Genomic DNA, 19,870 nt, shown 5'->3' with positions numbered 1-19,870 from the left:
GAGTAGCCTGTGTTAAATTAAAAATGCATGCTATAATCCCTGGAGTAATTATTTTAAAACTCTAAAAATATACCTAGAAAGCCAATAATGGACTTAAAATTATATACTAAAGAATATTTAACTAAAAATAAGCCAAGAAGGGAGGAAGAGAAGAACCAATAAAGTAAAGGACACTGGAAGATAAACAACAAGATGGTAGAGTTGAACCAAATCATAATAATAATTACATTAAACATACTAAGCTAATTGACTAAACATTCCAATTAAAAGGCAGAGACTGTCAGTCTGGGTGAAATCATAAGATTCAACTATGTGCTGTCTCCAAAAGGACATACTTTAAAAGCAAAAGGGAGAAAAATTATATACCACACAGTAAACATAAAAAACTGCTTTTATGTCATATTGTCATATGTCATATTTATGTCATATTTGGCTATGTTAATATCAGACAAAATAAATCTCAAGGAGTATTACCAAAGATAAAATAAGGCTCAATAAAATTTCGAAAATTTGAAATCTGAGAGAGTATGTTCTCTGACTACAATGCAATTAAATTAGAAATCATTAACAGTAAGATATCTAGAAAAAAATCCCTCAAATACTTGGAAAATAACCCATCAGTCAAAATACAAGAAAATAAAATAACAAAGGGATGGATTTGAATCTCTGCCTCATCACTTAATAGCTTTGACTTTGGAGTAATTTAACTTCTCTTTGCATCAGTTTTCCCATATTTAAATCTAAGTAAACTGGTTAAAAATCACTCCTGAATCTTAACTATACCATATTTGTGTTTTGTTTCAATCCCACCACCAATAAAGAAATGCAGATTATTTTCAATGGTAATAATAGAAACAAATTCTACCTATGCATAGAGGAGAACTTTATTTTTAAAATACCATTTTTGAACCCAACAGATACTCAATAAAGTAGACAATTTGGAAACTTCTATGAAAATAAAACTTTGGGTCATTATTATTTTCAACTTTGAAGATAATTAAATGCTCAGAGATGATATAAGCTTAAAGCATAACGGATAGCCAGAGTTTTAGACTGAACTGGTTCATAATGGAAGGAACAGAATTTTTAAAAATTTCTTGCAGATCTCATGAAATGAGATATTTTAAATACAATACTCTACCAAAACTGAAGGTTTAAAATTTGGCCAAGAGTGACATCAGCAATATGGCAGAACAGGAGGTTTCCAGCTTGCATCATCTCCTGGCAGCAATAATTTGGCAGCCACTCACAGACAAAAGTGACTTTGGGATCCAGGTAGGAGGCTGTGAAACTGCAGGGGGTCCAGAACTAAGGAAGGCAATTTTAATACAGCGGGCTCAAACCAAGGGGGATGACTCACCTATGGTGGTCTTAGCTGCAGACTCAGAATTAGTTCTGACCCCTGCAGACTTGGTTATAGTCCCTCCTCCCTTGATTTTGGTTCTGCCTCCAGCACAATATGCCAAGGGACCCAAGAGAAGTCATGCCTGCTTGTGCCTCAGTAATAGCCCCACAGACCTTGTGCCTGGCTGTAGACACTGAAGAAACTTGTGACCTGGCTCTATTCCCTTTCAGCCAGACCATAAGCAGTCCTTTCAGCCCAGAGACCTGGCTGGAGAAATACATATTTGTGCCCCCAGAGATCCTAAAATGTCTCTGTGACACAACTCCAGCCCCTCCTCACTGCAGTCAGGGAGCAGCTAGACCCACCTAGGCATCTGGTGGGAGACATGACCATCCATGCCTTCAGAGCCATGACTGTTGACCTCACTTTCTGGCTATGAACCCTGAAGTCCTGGGACGCAGTTCCAGCTCCTATCAATCACAGTACAGAGCCAGCCTGTCTTCCCAGGAACCCATCCAGTGGTCCAGCAGAAGCCCTCCCAAGGACTCAAAGGGAGCCAGATCTGTCCACATACCTGATAACAGAACCACTGTCTGCACATCCAACTGCAGACTCTGAAGTGGACACTTATCTCAGCACCAGCCCTACTAGCAAGATTCTAGAGGCAGTTCTGTCCATCCAGGGACCCAGATAGGATCCACACTCACCCAAGACCCCAGTAACAGGCTCATCAACCACAGACCCCACTGTGAACCTAGCAACAGTCAGGTGACCTGGCTCTAATCTATCTCAACTGAAATTCTGCAGGTAATCCCATCAGCCTGGGAAACCAATAGAAGCCAACAAGGAGCACCAAAATACTTAAAGCAAATATTAACAGAGTGAAGGAAGAAATACAATAATAATAGAGAACTTCAACACCCCCACTTTCAATAATGGACAGATTATCCAGACAGAATAGCGATAAAGAAAGAGCAAACTTAAATGATGCTAGACCAAATCAACATAATAGGCATATATAGAATATTTAACCCAGTAGCACCAGAATACACATTTTTCCAAGCACATACAGAACATTCCTCAGGATACGTCATATGTTGGCCCACAAAACAAGTCTTAACAAATTTATAAAATAGAAACAGACTTACAAACATAGAAAACAAACTTACAGTTACCAGGGAGGAAAGTGGGTAGGAAGGGACAAGTTGGGAGTTTGAGATTTGCAGATACTAACTACTATGTATAAAATAAACACGTTTATACTGTATAGCACAGGGAACTATACTCAATATCTTATAGTAAACTATAATGGAAAAGAATATGAAAAGGAATATATGTATGTAAGACTGAAACATTATGCTGTACACCAGAAATTAACACAGCATTGTAAACTGACTATACTTCAACTAAACAATAAAAAGAAAGAAAATAAATAAAATAAAATAGCTTAGCTTAAAAAAGTGGCCATTAAATTCAACAGTTCAATAGCATTTGATAAAAAAAAATTCTCGCAATCTTAAGTGAACTTAAACAAAATCACAATATTAATAATAAAACAGAAGGGAATATTGATAGTACCAGTTTCTTGATATGAAAAAATGTGTGGCTTACTAAGTATCAGTGTTGATACTGCTTGTAGGGGGGTGATAATAATAGGAAACACAAAATAAAAAGACATAACCTTACCTGAATATACATAACCTCAGCCAGGTACCTCACAGTGTCTTGCTTTGGAAAAACATATGGGTGACTGTTTTGATGACACTGCCATTTATTTCAGAAGACATTACATTTTCCATACTATTTTTCTCAACTCTTAAAAAAGGACTTCAATGTGACAATGAGTGTGTATATGTCCATGAATGACTGAAAAATTGTGCTGAACACTGGAATTTGACACAACATTGTAAAATGATTATAAATCAATAAAAAAATGTTAAAAAACAAAACAAAACAAAACAAAGGACTTCAGTTTAAAAATCCCTATTTCTTCCTAGTTCTATCCTTAAATTAATGGTTGTTCCTTTCAATTAAATGAAATAAGTACAATCTGTGTTTGTTTGTGTGCTCATGTACACTTGTATGCTTGTATGAGCTTGCAAGTGTGGAGAAACCAAAGGGAAACCATGGCAAAGACATTTTAAGGATATCTGGTTGGACTTCTTGCAAGCAGGCACTCTGCCTCTTTGAGAAGTTAGGCATATTAAAATACTGTATGGACCATTAGTACCTTTATATCGCTTGCCATTTTATCCTCATGAAAATATATCTACCTATAAAAAGATGCTTCCACTGAGGATTATATTAGACACTCCAAGTTTTCTTTTTAACCTGAAAAAGAATATTAAAAAATGCCAATTTCTGTGGAAAGGCATTATGTCCACTGTACCATACTGCAGGGAACAGCCACAATACCTTTCTACAGTGTAAAGTTGACCACAGTGAGAAACAGTTCTCCAGCAGGAACAAGAACAAGCACTTATTGAATGCCTACGATGTAGTAGGTGTGTGTTAGGCACTTCATATGCTTTCTCATTTAATCCTTCCAATAACTTCCTGGGAAGGGTTCATCACTACATTTACAGATGAAGGAACTACATCCTAGCAAACCTATGATATCACAGTGATTTTTCTTTCTCCTAAAAAATCTGACTGTCATCACATTTCATCCTGAAAACGTTGAGAATCACAGCATCTTTAAAATCTGAAGGGGTTTCCATACGGACTGAGGTAGCAGTGGCATGTGGTGGGCATTGTCCCTGAAATTATAAAATCTAGATTCAACTCCCATTTCACTGTTTTATTTTTTAAAGCTTTGATTTCCTCACATGTGATTTGTGGATAATAATACTTAGCCTGGCAAGTCTACTGTACAATATTGATGCAACACAGCTTTTAAATCACAAGATTCTGTTCTAACATGCATCACTGCTTTTCACCCTTCCTTGTACCTGAACCCTGCCTCTACTTTGTGATCAGCACATGAATTAATAAAATATCCCTGTAAGATAAAATACATGGCATTATTTGTGAAATAAATGAATAAATAAATAAGAAAAAAAAGAAGATTAAAGCAAATGAATTTCAAAAAACATTTAAACGTGGTCATGTATTACCCAAGGAATGTAAATGTGTAAGTGTCCAAAAGTCATTAACACAAGAAATAGGACACTGATGGCTCAGACATCTTATTAGAAATTTCTTTTCTGAAGAAGAAGGAGAAGGAAAAGGAGGAGGAGGAGAAGGAAGAGCAGGAGGAGGAGAGGGAGGGAGGGAAGGAGGAGGAGGAGAAAACAATGACTATGTCTGGTAAGAGAGGAAAATCTGAATGCATAGCAAAGGCAAAAAAAAAACAAAACAAAAAAAATCAAAAAGAAATTGATCCCTTCTTGAGTTTTCAGTAATAGGCACGTTCTGCAGCTGGATCAGACTTCTTGAGTTGCCTGTCCAAGTTGCAAAAGATGTGATTAAAAAGATCACACTCTGTTTATATTAAATGTATTTATAATCATTCATGCTTATATTTGTAAATTTTTCATTATAACAAAGCCTACAACAGATTAATTAAAATAAGCCCACCTCCATCATTCCTGAATTGCCTCCATTACACTGTCTCCCCTTCCATGGCTCTTCTACCCTTGTGTTCAAGTCGACTGCATTTTAGTTTACAATCATCCTGCTTGATGTTTTATGTCTTATTCTAGCTTCCACTTTTTCTCTTCTAAGAATTTAGCCTAGCCTTTGTTCTGAGGTCAATATCTATTCAGCTTTTGTCTTTCCTTCCCATTTACTCACTGATATAAAAATGGTTCATAAATGAGGAAGCAGTATATTAATGCAGTGGAGTAAAATCAGGACCTCTCCACAGACTTTAAACGTATCAGTTATTGTTGGTTTGTTCCCCTGCTTTTGATTTCCATGCGGTTCTTGGAAAACAGAACAGGGGGTGCTAACGCACAGCTCCCATGCTGAGTACCGCCTTCAGGAAATGTTGTTCGTTGGGCCCTCAAAGCTGCCAAGAAGGCTGCAGAGACACTCCTTGTGGGTGGGTTTATTCTTACTTTTCTTAAGAGGGTTTTTTTTTATATTTGTTTCCTACTTTCTAATACACCAGCTTTAAAATCTATTCTGATGAGCTGAACAAGTGATTTAGCCTTTCTGCAACTTCTTCTGTTAAATTTTCACTAGGACATCAAAAGCATTCATGTACATTCATTCATTTAGAGCACTGAAATGTTCTAAAATATGTAAATGGTGTGGCCTGGGGTAAGTACACATAATGAGAAAGACAAGATATATTTGGTTCTACTTGCTGCAAGATTGATTTTTTTTTTTAAGTTCTAGACTTTCAATGACTAATTCTGTTATAACAAGTAAAGAAAAACAGAGGAGCTGTAACTTTCCTTGTGAGGTAGTGAAACAAGCTTGAGCAACCAAAGGCCTAGTTTTGAATCTCTGCATACCACTGACTAACCTTGACTTTCACAAGTCACTGAACTTCTCTTTGCCTCAGTTTCTGTATCTCTGAACAAGGGATAATAACAATATCTTCCTCAACACTTGTAAAGGGGGTAAAATGATACTAAAAATATGAAAGATTTTTGCAAATGGGGAATATCTGTGCGGATATTAACCTTAAAGTCACTATTGTGTTTTATTTTCAAATACATCAGGTGACCAACCTGAAATTTTACAAGATTCTAGAATTCACAAACTTCTTTTCATGAGCACATTTGCTCTAGTTAACAGTGTGAACAGTCAGTCTACCCAGTGCTCATCAACAAAGTGAAAACTATTTTGATGGTACCCATGGGGATGTTTGTTTTTAACCTCTTAATCTGTTTCCTTTACATGCAAAAAGATTTCCACACAAGTAGTTAAAAAATGGACTAGTTTAAGTCCAATACAAAAATTAAGCAAATGTAGGGAAATACAACTTCCTGGTGAATACTAGATGTCCAAAAATGTTAGAAACACTTAACTTTGAGGGAAAATGGAGGACTACTCACATTTCCAAATTTAACCAACACTGTTATTAGGAACTAAAGCTTATTCCTATAGATGCTGCCTCACCCAAGCTAAAGCGTAAGATTGTCATTTGAGTCTTATGCTCAAAGCAACTTCCCCAATGTTTTCTCACACTCTCAGTCCTAAACGTCTTTCCTGGGGTACTTGGCACCTGGAAGTCACTAAATAGGTCATTATACATAGGGCTACAAGTAGCAGGAGACAAACCTGGACCAACCAGTTTTTACTGGAGGAGGTGAAAAACACAGCCTAGATGCCCACACCTGTTCATTTTATAGCTCTTGCCAGTCTGCATTTGATAATTAAATTTTTCTCTTATTTTCCAGATAAAAATCTCTTGTTGGGTGTCCCTGACTTATTATCTAACGGTTTTCTCATAGTTTAGAAGAGCTGACTACCTTATAAATAAAAGTACCACTCCACTATCCATTTTACTTTTCACAATTTATGGCTGTACTTCATGGATACAGTTATTTTCCTGGAGATTCCATGAGTATTTTATAATCATTGACAACAGACTATTAGCCTCAACAAGCATTTTGCAAATTCTGGGATTATACCGAGACTGCTGTATTTACCTAAACCCTCCCTCATTTCATCTTCTGTTGCTATGGCAAGAATTCCTCATGTTCATCCTGTGACCTTTGCTGATTTTTCATAGAAGTCTGAAGAGCAGTCATATGTTAAGTTACAACATCATTAGTTTGAAAAGAGATGACTCCTTGGTGGCACAGGTCATAGTTGTGACATATACATATCATATGAACCTTCCTCACTGGAGAAAATGCAGGCCACGTGCCTTTCCCAGGTCGCCTGAGGCAAAATAATTTTGTAATTAGATATAAATGTTCTTATGATATTGCCAATTATTAATGCTTTTAATAGCAAATAGAACCTTCCCGCTGAAGACAGTTAATTTCACAGCACTATTTGGTAATTTTTTAAGTGTTTCACAATAAGAGATAAGCAGATGAAAGAAATCTAATCTACAACTTTACTAGATGTTTAACCTGAATCTTTTTGCTTTTTTAGACTTTCATTTCCCATAAATTTTCCTTGTAGAACCTGCTCAATACATACAGGCTTTGAGAAAATAGTTTTTGGTTTTATGGAAGGAAAATAAAAAGAGAATAACATTGAAAAGTCACATGTACATGCCCCCCAAAAGAGGGGTGGGGAGTATTTTGGTTTTAAGAGGGAGGGCAAAAGGATGCACTGATATAATGCAAATTATTAAACAAGTATGCTCCATGTTCCTCTTTATCTTAACTCTTATAGTTAGAGCCTAAATGCAAAATATGACTATTTACTTTTACAGTGGTCCTCAAACTGGTCTTCTGACCTCACTATATATTTTCAAACATTACTGAGGATCCCAAAGAGTTTTTGCTTTATGTGGGTTACATTTATAAATGCTTATCATATTAGAAATTAAGATGTAAAAACTTAAAAATATATAGTTATTCATTTAAGAACAATAAACCCATTACATGCTAACATAAAATGCATACTTTATGAAAAATAAGTATTTTTAAGATGCATAGAGGAGTAGCATTGTTTCACATTTTTGCAAATCTCTTTAACGTATGGCATCATAAAAGAAAACTGAGTTCTCGTATCTAATTCTGCATTCAATCTGTTACAATATGGTTGAACTATTTGAAGAAATCCAGTTTGACACAAGATGTATAGTTAGAAAAGGAAAGAGAATATTAATAGGCTTTTCAGATAATCCTGAATATTCTTCTTTGATACCACACCAAGACTTGACAAGTTGTGGTTTCTTAAAGATTAATTACAATGAGGATTCTGAAGCTGAATCAATCAACTAATAGTCTGTTTCATTAAAAACCACTAGTTTTCCTTACACTTTGAATGGATTGTTTACCTACTCATGAATTAGTAACATCATACATTGGTTATTTGGAAAATAATGCATCATTTTCAGATTTCTATTATGCATAGTAAATTTTAAAAACTGCACATGTTAATATCATCAGAAAAGTCTTCAAGTATTGGGTGGCTGTCAAGTTCACACTGACGGATGTAAGTTTTCCAAAATTCTAATTTTTGCTTGAAAGCTCAAACTTTTATCACTGGCAATAAATACTGTCAGTTGTGTTCCTTTAAGTGACAGGCACACTTATTTCATTTTCAAGAAATGTCTGCCAAATTCCAAGTCTGATAATCATAGTTGGTTATTTGTTCTTCCAAGTAAAACATGGTGTTCCGTGGAAACAGCAGCTAAGTCAGCTCACAAGTGCAAACAATGGCATGAGTGCACAAATGCTTTACCTCGAGAAGCCATCATAGTTTGTTGAGCAGGAGAGAAGTGCTTTCTGCATATGTCCCATCTAGTCATGTCAAGTATTAAAAAGACATGTGTTCAGGGGCTGAGATTCACAATTTGGGGGAGGCAAGCACATACAATGATGAAGAATACACTTGATGTCTACTACAACAGTTTCCTCTCACTGATCTGATTCCTGCAAAAGAGCCAGCAGTTTTATACACCATGGCTTTTGCAACATCAGTGCAAATATCAACACAGTGACAAAGGAGAATATCTTAATGTTATTATAAAAATAATAATAATATTGTAAACCACCTTGGAAATCTGCAGATCACACTTTGAGAACTACTATACTAGTTTATAGCATCCTCAGTATCCTCCCAGCTTTTGTATCTCTCAACTTTCTTCAAAATAGTTGCAATGATTGTCATACTTAAAAAATCCTTCCACATGTGCTTGCTTAGTAGTTGCTGAACCGTTAGAAATTTCTTCCACAAAATTAAAAATCTTTTAACTAATGAACAAATCCTTAATAGGATCCTGTCCTCCTCTATGGTGAATTTATTACTTTAGCCAAGCAAATTTACATGGCAGTTTTAATATGGTTTACCATCCTCTATCACCAAGTCATTTTGGGGCTACTCTTCTAATTTGGATTTTCTACCTCTCTTCCTTAAATGTGATCATTTCATAGTGCAGCTCAAGACTCCCTTCCTCCTGATGTCTTCCCAAATTTTGCATTTTCCTGTCATTTAAGATCCTTTACACAAAACTTCTGGTTTTTTTCCATCTCCTTTGTATGCAGCCCACAATTTAACTGTTTCATGTTTCAGTTTATTTATTGTTAGTTATGTGTGTATTTTTATGATTTTTCACAATTGGATTAACACTTCTTTTGGAGGTTAGTCCCTTAGTACCTAACATAACTTTTAAACAGAAGCACAAAATATGCTGTTGTAATTATATTCACAGAAATGGGAAACACTTTTAAAGATATCTGGAAAATATATTATTTCCAAAGTACTGCGAGATGACACTTCACTTGGCACAAGTCACAATAGGTTGCGACTCAATTCTTGGAGCTAATGAGATCAGAATGTCAGAACAGGAGACTTAATCAACTTTGTCAATAAAGAAAGGATTAATAAGCATATTAGAAGATCCCTTTGAATTTCAAAGAGAAACCATTAACATTCTCATTTATAGTATTAGTAATTAGTAGACTTTCCTAATTGGAGTCATTCTGAGTAATGGTGATTTGGTCTATAACTAAACATTTAAATCCAACCAACATTGAGAAGCCTTTCCCAAAATCAAAGTCAACATCCAATTCAAATTTTGGCTTTCAACTTGTAAACTATATTACAGTATATAATCTAGGGGGTTAGCTGGTATGGATACTGTATACATAAATACAAGGCCCATTAATTCTATTAATTCATTAAAGAAAAGCCAGAGATGATGTCAGAAGTCCATTAGTCTTACAAAGCATAAGAGTCACATCAATAGTTCCCCTTTAGCATAGGAGGTAAGGGGGGCTTTAAAGTAGGTAAAATATTGTTATCTAGATATCATTTTTTAGTCTCTAATACAAGTCTCAAAAAATCATGATGTTAATATGAATAATTTAAATACTTGATGATATATGAATGGTTTTTATTTTGGTATGAAAAATCCCTCTAATTCTCATACTTAAAAAGAAACAAGCATCCCATTTCATTATCCAGTAAAACTATATAGTAGACACCACTATAATTTATTTCATCTCATTTTAAAGATTCCTGCATAATTGCTAGTTGAAGGCAGCATAAGAAAAGAATAGAATGCAGACAGACATTTATTTCCATACAATAGGCTACTCAAAATACTAGTTTAAGTATGTATTTACCCTTCTGGCTCTTTTCTTTAGAACCTGTACAGTGTCTGGAACGTAGTTTACTTCCAATAATTGTTGCTGAATGAATCATAAGTAAGTTCTGGTAGGTTAGAACAGAGGGGAATTTATTAATTGTACTTTTCAAAGCAATCATTCTAAAATGCATCCCACTGAGTAACACAGAGAATAGAAAAAAGCATGTGCTGTTTGTCACTCTGTTCTTGAACCACCACCACCACTTCTCCAGCCTCCTCCCCCTCAACATTACACAGACAAATGAATAGGACTTTACGTCTGCATCTCTGGTTTCTTAATCTTGGTAGCTTTTCTACAAAAGAGTTGCTAGTTGGTATTTGGTTCACAAACCCTGCAGAAAAGATAAAAGGGCCAACGCTGTATTATTTTTTAAGAGGAAATGTCAAGAACAAAAAATGAAAATGTCAAAAGATAGGTTGATATACTGTATTCCTCAAAGAATGTTTCGTTGGGAGAACTGACCAAGTGATTTACTAACAGCTTCTACTGGACAGTCTTTGGATTACAATGTAGATGAAAAATAAATGGGAACCCATTTCATATTTACTCTGTCTAAGCATTTGACAGATAGAGAAAAAGATGGGAAGACACAATTACAGACTACAAAAATGTGGGTTTTTTTTCAGGTTTTCAAATTATGAAAAATAATTTTGCATTAGAATTTTTTTTAAACAATCTACTTAGGTATATCTCTATATCCTTTAACTACAAAGATGAACTTTCATTCCTCATCATATCTGAATACAGGTAGATGAAATTATGTAAAGCTGAAGTTAGACTGGGACATAGGTACAAAAGTCAGTGGAGAGAGGACTCTGGTATATACAGGTCACAAGAGATGTAAATCTCATCAGCAAATCATAGATAACATTAGTGGGCTCAGCCACTCGGTAACATTGCTGTAGTCCACAAACATCCAGTGAGTGCCCATTATGCGCTATGCATTTGTTAGATGCTGCACATATAAAGATAAATAGTACTGTTGAGCATTATTTCTTGTTATGGAAAGGTCTCTAATATAAAGAGTAATTAATAAGAGTTGAAAAGAAAGTAAAAAAATGAAGAGAAAAAAATGTTCTTCATTGCTCAAAAAAGGAATATCTCTGCACACTTCTAAAGATCCAGTAGAGATCTTTAGATAAGATCTCTATCTTATTTATTAAACCTTTAGATAACATCTCAATTTAACTATTTTTAATAATTTTAAGTAATTATTTGATGCATGTTAGTAAAAGATATCAATGTTGAAGAAGAATATGAAAGACTAAACTGAATCTGGAAAAATACGGAAGCCCTAAAAAAAACTCCAAAGGTTCATATTTCCTGGTATTGATCACCTATTAAATTTATTACCTGAATCCTTTAATCTTCCCTCTATTTTTGTAAACAGAGAAATCTCATTCTCAAATGCTAAAAATATACTTAAACAAGCTTTGTGCAGTGGCAGTATCGTAGCCAATGAGGTTTATCCGAGGCGCGATTATTGCTAATTGAAAAATATACTTAAACATAGATGGTAATCATTCTTTAATGTGCACTCACTACTAGCTCTATAAAGAGGACAGACAATATAACATCTCCCTTCTAAACATATATTTTTCAGTACTGTGACAAAATTGCCATTTTTGAGGTATTTATCCCATTGAATCTCTGTTATGTCAAGAAATCAGGTGTTTGCTGCTCACTTGAATAATTCCATAATTGAATATTTTTTGCATATAATTAATTGTAATTTGATGGGTGAAAGGTCAGGATGGTATTCAGGTTACCCTCCCTGCTTGGCTTCTTCTTTAAACTTGTTTTCTTCTGCTGTGTCATGCTGGGATCTCAAGAAATAGTTGAGAATGATTTCTTGTTGTTGTTTCTTTAAAGAGTTAGGTTTTACTTTCATGTTTGTGCAAACACATACTTTGTCACTGTTTTGGCAGAGCTATATACTTTGACAATAATATACTGTAATTTTCTTATTTTGAAATCCAATGCCTTCAATTCTAATTTTATGCTCTAATACTTTATAAAATAGTTTAATTTCTCCCATGTAAATTAAATTGGGTCATCATTGTTCTATCTTGCTTGCCAATGTAAGATATTTAAAGTGAGTACATGGACTTCTCAATTCTTCTCAGTACGCTGAAGATGGTTATACTTTATTTTGGCTTTTAATTCTAATCATCAATCTTTTGTAGTGAACCAAGTGACCAAGTAAGACACAATGAATTAAGATTTCACTGAATCTTTGTGTAGTGATGGCATTACTGCATAAGTTCCCTTTACATTACAGTTCCTTTCACCTACTCAGGAATTTAGGTTACTAGATTGAGATCTGGTATTATACCAACAGCCTATGTTGAAAGAAGCTCTCAGAAGCAACCACATGGAACAATTCCTGATTCTTCTGTAAATCAGTTACTGAAGACAGATTTTTACATTAGAGGCCATCTTTGGATAAAGTGATCTTTCTGACTGTACAACAAGAAATTTTTGAATTGCACAAGTGGCTTGTTTAAAACAAACTTTATGCTCCTCTTTCCATTAGCTATCAGTAAACCTAGATGAAAACATGTAGTCCATCTCAACTTAAACTCTTAGACTCTTATGACACGTATTTTGTGTACTAACCTCATCCAGGTGTAACCTTAGCTCCCCTACTTTTAATCTTGCTTTCATCATTCAGTTATTTTTTGTTTCATTTTTAATTGTGATAAAGCACATGCAACATAAAATTTACCATCTTATCCATTCTTTAAATGTGGAGTTCAGTAGTGCTAAGTACATTCATATTGTTGTATAACCAATCTCCAGAACTCTTCACCTTACAAAACTAAAACCCTATACCACTTAACAACTCTCTATTTCCCTCACACCACATCTCCTGGGAACCACTATTCTACCTTCTGTCTCTATGAATTTATCTACTCAAGGTACCTCAAATAAATGGAATGATGCAGTATTTGTCTTTTTATAATTGGCCTATTTAACTAAGCATAATGTCCTGAAGGTTCATCCATGTTGCAACTTGTGTCTTAATTTCCCTCCTTTTTAAGGCTGCATAATATTCCATTATATGTATATACTACATTATATTAATCCATTAATCTGTGGATGGACACTTGGGTTTCTTTCACCTTTGGCTATTCTGGGTAATAGTGCTATGAACATAGGAATATACCTTTAAAACCCTGCTTTCATTTCTTTTGGATATATACATAGAAGTGGAAACGCTAGATCATATAGTAAGTCTATCTCTAATATTTTTATGAACTGCCATACTGTTTTCCACAGCAGCTGCACCATCCTACATCCCCACAAACTGTGCACAAGGAGTCCAATTTCTCCACATCCTTGCCAACACTTGTTATTTTCTGTTTAAGAGTAGCCATTCTAACAAGTGTGAAGTAGTATCTTATTGTATTTTTGATTTGTATTTCCTTAATGATTACTAATGTTGAGTATCTCTTACATGTGCTTATTGGCCATTTATATATCTGCTTTGGAGAAATGTCCATTCAAGTCCTTTTCCCATTTTTTAATTAGGTTGTTTGTTCTTTCATTGTTGAGGTTTAGGAATTCCTTATATATTCTATTTATTAATCCCCTATTAGATACATGATTTGTAAATACTTCCTCATTCACAGTTGCCTTTTCATTCTGTTGATCCTGTCTTTTGATGCACAGAAGTTTTTCATTTTTATATAGTCCAATTTATCTGTTTTCCCTTTGTTCTAAGTAATTTTTATTTTGATTTAAACTCTTAAGTATTCTACAAGCTACCTTAAAATCTACCTAAATCAGAATATAAATAGATAACAATGTAATCACTCATTCTTCAATATTAGGTATTCTCCTAATTTTCCTATGATATTTTAATTATGTAACTTGTTAAGAATCCTTCTTTATTTGTTAATGGCATGAATGTAACAAATACAATTTGTATATCTGAACAAAAATTATCTATATAGGGAGACAATTTCCTTGGCTCTCTCGAATTTTTGCATGTCTTATGGACAAGGCATTGACTGGCCTTTGCTCTGAACTATCTTTTCAAAGATGACTGCATGGTAAACAACCTTGGAAGAAAAGACATGTCTGCTTACAGTCTTAGAAGATGAAGATAGTGTCTCCCTCTCAACCTACAAATTGCCATGCTTAAAATCCATTATAAAAGATCTACATTCCCTAAGCTTAGGATTCCTCTCCTGTAATGCAACCTACTATAATGTGAAGGTGTCACCTGTACTTCTTGGCTTTGCCACCTGGATTGTGGCTTAAGGAACTGGTACAACAAAAGACTGATGTCCTGGCTACTGCTATGACTGTGAGTAAGAAATCTCTGGCCCTGGAGGTTCATGTCTTCTATGAACCTATATCATGCTAATTTGTTACTTGCAAGGAGGGAAAACCTCAGACCCTTCACAGTGATCAACAATGTATTCTAAGAGATTTTTATGAATATCCTTGAAAGTCATTTAGTGTAATCTCCCACTCAGTCAAGAATTTCTTCTACACATCCTGACAGATGGCATTCTAAATATCACTTAAGTTATTCCAATAAATGGAAACTCTTCTCAAAGCCTGCAGCATTGGTTATTAAGTCCATCTTTATGTTGAACTGAACTATCTATAACTGTACAGTATTGGTTTTTGCCTGACTTCATCTGTTAGTACATAGAATAATTAATCTATATTCTACATGACAGGTCTTTGTGTTTGAAAGTAACTACTTAGTCTCCACTAATCTTAACTCTCTAAACATAGCAATTTTACTCCATATTCTTCACACACTACGTTCTCTAGATCCATTGGACACTGTAGACACACTTCAATATAGTGACAATTCCCACAAATACGTCTCCTATATGGCTAAGGAACAATTCAGTAAAAATATAATTTATTACTTGAACAGAATGCCTTTAGATCACTTAAAATAAATTTCACATACAGTTTTTATAACTCTATTATATTGTCCTATCACAGTTAGCTTGTAATTAGATAAAATATTTAGATTTTTTTCCACATGGTCACATTCAAGCCATGGTTATATTTGTAGAACTAATTTTTAAAATTCATAACATGAGATTTTTAGCCAGTCCGTGTCATTTTGAATTTTGCTTCTGTCATCAGATATTAGTTCTTTGTTAGATAAAACATATGCCATTAAAAAAAATTATAGTCATCCTTTCAATCTCTTAATCATAGTTACTAATGAAAATATTGTCCACAAAAAGGGCTAAGGATAAGCCATTAAATTTCTTCTTTCATAATAATCCAGACTATACTTCTATAATATCAATCAGTTGTTCAACAAGTTATCATCTACTGAATGATACCATTAGCCAGCATAAATGTCACCATCTTATCCACAAGGATATCATGCTCTGTATAAATGAAAAATATTTCATATCCCTGGCATTCTCCAGATCTACCAACTATTTCTAAAAGCATATGGCAGCACTTTACTAAGATATTAAGAAGAGTGTCATTCAGGTGGATGAATAACTGTTAATTTACTTTGCTAATGACCAAGCTAAGTAAAGAGAACTGGACTTAGGCATTTTTGCCTCAACAAGAAATTGCTTCCCTGATCCCTAATCTCATATGAAGCTAAAGCCTTAAGCTCTGGAAGGAGTGCTGACTTGCTAACTAACATTCTCATTCCAGAGTTCAGGCTTCTGACTGAGATGTAGAAACAAAACACATCTGTCCCTGGGGGAATAGGTAGGAAATTCTTATGCCTCTATTGCTACTCTTTGGTATGGGTGGAAATATTCTATATCTTTATTGGAGTGATGGTTATAAACTTGTCAAAATGCATCAAACTACACCCTTTAAGAAGGTGAATACTACTGTATGTAGATTATACCTCAATAAAACTGACTTAAAAGTACATTAAAATAAGTTAATTTTCTAAAAATTAGAGAATAAATAGAAAGATGAGAAAAAAGAACATGAAATAATATTACCTTTAAAACAAACTGAATTTTGAAATGGTAATAATTACCATTAAAATTTAGGTCTAGAAAGATCTCCCTAGGAACTTAAATGAAGTAAAGGTAAGTATCTAGCAGTTTTATTTAGATCATTGAAAATCTTGTAAGTGCACTCCCAGTGGTTACTAACAATACCTTATAAATGAGGAATATATTATTTCTTCCTTATGCTATTAAAATATTTGAACACTCTATTATATATTACTCTTGATACATATGAAAAGCAGAAATACACAAGACATAGTCTCTATTTGCATTATAATAAAGTGAAAAAGTAATATTAAAAGTTGTAACAAGAAAAACCACCCTTTTGAAAACAAACAGTGCTATCCTCAGTAGTTTTTCAATCAAAGAGAAATTAAAATCTATAATTAGAGACTTGGGGAAAAATTATGAGAATAAAATATACTCTATCATTCTTAAGAATACAGTCAAAGCTAAAAATAAATTTAAAAAATCATAGTTATAAATGCCTTCTTTATTTAGAAAGAAAACATAAGTGATTTGAATTTTAAGTTAAGAATAAAAGAAATAATAAAATAGAATCTAGAGAGGACAAAAATAGATTAATAAATATAAAAATTGAAATGAGTAAGTTGAAACACAGAAAGAACAGTAGAATTAATTAGAATAAATAGCTAAATCAAAGATTAATTTGGTTGAAAAGACTAACAAAACACCAAATCTCTGTCAACTCAATTCCAGTATAATATTTTATAAAAATTATAGTATAATTTTAAAAAATTTTAATTTTATGTTTGTTGATATTTTTGTTGATGTAGTTCTGCTTTATTATTCACTTTCTAAATCCTTGAGTTTAATATTCTGTTTATTAATTTAATGCTTTTTTGAATCAGTAATTAATCCAAATCATCCCTACAAAAGATCAGGACAAAGTCCATAATCATATTGATAGATCCAAAGGGTATTTGAAAAACTTTAACATTTATTTCTGATAATAACTCTTGACAAATAATATTTTAAGTTAATCCATAATCATAATTATCAGAGAAATACTAAAGCATCCCTAGAGTACTTAACTTAAAGTCCTTTTAAAAAATAACCTATGCAGTAAGAGAAGAAAAAAGATGTAAATATTTAAAAGAAGTATCAAACATTATTATTTGTGGGTGATGAGAATAAAACTAAATTATTGCAATATTAAATAATGAATAAAAAATAAGTATTTTTAAAATGCATGTCTAAATGCTGGCAATAAAAAGTTAGGAAATACAATTTTTAAAATCCCATTCTTCTTTTTTTTTTTAATGAGGGGGAGGTAATTAGGTTTATTTATTTACTTATGTTTGGAGGAGGTACTGGGGATTGAACCCAAGACCTCACACATGCTAAGCATGTGCTCTCCCACTTGAACTATATCCTCCCCCCTAAAATTTATCTATCATAATATTTATTATTTTACATGATCCCATTCTCCTAGAAGGGCTAGTCAATACAGTGGACCTTCATGGCCCACTACTAACCCTGTCTTCTTTTTTCTGACAACAATTCACTGACTTCTACAATTTAGCCACTCTAACATAATTTTTGTTCTTTTACCAAAACCCCTATCAGCATAACAAAATCAGAGTTATTTCCTTTTTTAAAATCAAATGAATCAGTACAGAGATCTGGCTCTGATTATAACTGTATAGTCGTTTTTATTTTCACTACACCCAGTTAGACTGACCATTTTGGTTATAGGTAGCCTCCTAGATCTCCTCACATGGCATCAAATGATAAATGATGAAGAACTTTTTAAAGGATAAATCAACATTTCCTCTACAAGCTGTACACAACATAAAATATACCATTAAAAGGGTAGTCATTATGCTATATGCCAGAAATTGACACAACACTGTAAACTGACTATACTTCAATAAAATAAATATATATATATATGTATATATACACACACAAAACAAAAACAAAAACAAAAGAAAGGGTATGTCATTTTAGAAAGCATCAAATAAACTAATAAAGGTGTAAAATCTAGGCCTTACAATCACTGCAAGCATTTCCTTGCCAAGTGTCTAATAGGGCATATTATAAGCTCACTGTGAATGCTGCAATAATTATGAGTCCCAAAAATGTAATATTTCATCCTAACTTTCTAAGCATCCTTTTATAATTATACCTCCACCTCTTAGGGTAGACTGGATCCTGGTCTTCTTTCATCCCTCTTATGAAGCTGTGATTCATGTGGTTCCGTGCACGGTGGTGTCTCAGTTTAAAAGAACCTAGTTAGTTTAGCAATAGTGATTTCTAAACTCATGTCCTCTACTTGTATTTCTTCAACGTCTTAAAAACAACTTGCAATTACAAGAGAAATTTTCATCTATTCTTTTTAAGAATTACACTGCAACAGCATTTACCTCACCAACCCTCACGACCCACAAAAATCTCCTCCACTAAAGCCACTTTGATGACTCCTCCTCTCCCTTCTCCCTCTATTTTACTAAACGCTTCTCTCACTACTCCTCCTGCCCACCCCATCCCATCCTTCATTCCAGTCAAATCCATTTGGATCAAAAGAACATAGCTGGCAAAGCAAGATTCGTGGAGAACAGCTCAGCAAAACCATAATACCACATTATGGGCAAAGAGATGTCAAAGGCTAGAAATGGCCATGCAGTAAGGATTTTGTCCCATCACACTTCAGACATTTACTGAGAATGCACAAGTGAATGAAGGATTACAAATGAAGAGGAAAGAATTAGCTACAAGGTGGAAGAAAAAGTTCTTGCCAGACTCAGAAGACCCAGAAACCTAGACAGAGCACTATTTTTTTCACTCTGATCTAATTTTACAAGATTCCTTTTATAGAAATAAAATACACAAACATGCTTTGTAAATATACTCTTTTTCTGAATTAATATAATATTAGTAGTAGATTAATAGTTCAGTGTTGATATGGAATAAACTCATTTAATAGTCTTTCAATTTCCAATATTTTAATCAGAAATCACCAAAATTCTTGGGGGATTAATATATTCATTTGTACAAATTACAAATCACAGAATATAGTAAAACTTTGCTAACTCAGGCCTCCTTAATTCAGAAATCATCATAGGGAAGCAGTAAGGTATAATACAAAGTGCTGTGACTAGAGATGGGAAAGAGTAATAAACTTAAAGCAGCATTGCAACTAACTAGTGTATGATTTTAGAGAGGTCCCTTAACCTTTCTGGACTCTGTTCACTTGTGTTTAAAGTGAGGTAGATTATTCAAATCAATCCATCCTATCATCATATAATTCTATGATTCTGTGTGAGCCAGATAGGTGCTTCTTTTTTACTTTATTC

At 33.8% G+C, this 19,870-nt stretch overlaps 1 protein-coding gene, 1 long non-coding RNA gene and 1 pseudogene across 4 annotated transcripts in view; 2 read left to right on the top strand and 1 right to left on the bottom strand.

Annotated features, from left to right (window-relative positions):
* The window catches only part of SPATA16 (spermatogenesis associated 16), a 203,246-nt gene that overhangs the window by 73,969 nt on the left and 109,407 nt on the right, over nucleotides 1–19,870 (top strand). The window lies entirely within an intron of this gene.
* Nucleotides 10,647–19,870, bottom strand: part of LOC140696389 (uncharacterized) — a 57,378-nt gene continuing 48,154 nt past the window's right edge. Inside the window, exon 3 of the long non-coding RNA XR_012072654.1 lies at nucleotides 10,647–10,909. This is a non-coding gene — a long non-coding RNA (uncharacterized lncRNA). The remainder of the gene's footprint in view (nucleotides 10,910–19,870) is intronic.
* LOC116281521 (U4 spliceosomal RNA) lies at nucleotides 12,008–12,138 on the top strand (annotated as a pseudogene).

Source organism: Vicugna pacos, chromosome 1, assembly GCF_048564905.1.
Source record: "Vicugna pacos chromosome 1, VicPac4, whole genome shotgun sequence".
Classification (NCBI taxonomy): Eukaryota; Metazoa; Chordata; class Mammalia; order Artiodactyla; family Camelidae; genus Vicugna; species Vicugna pacos.
This window is presented reverse-complemented; position numbering and strand designations above follow the sequence as displayed.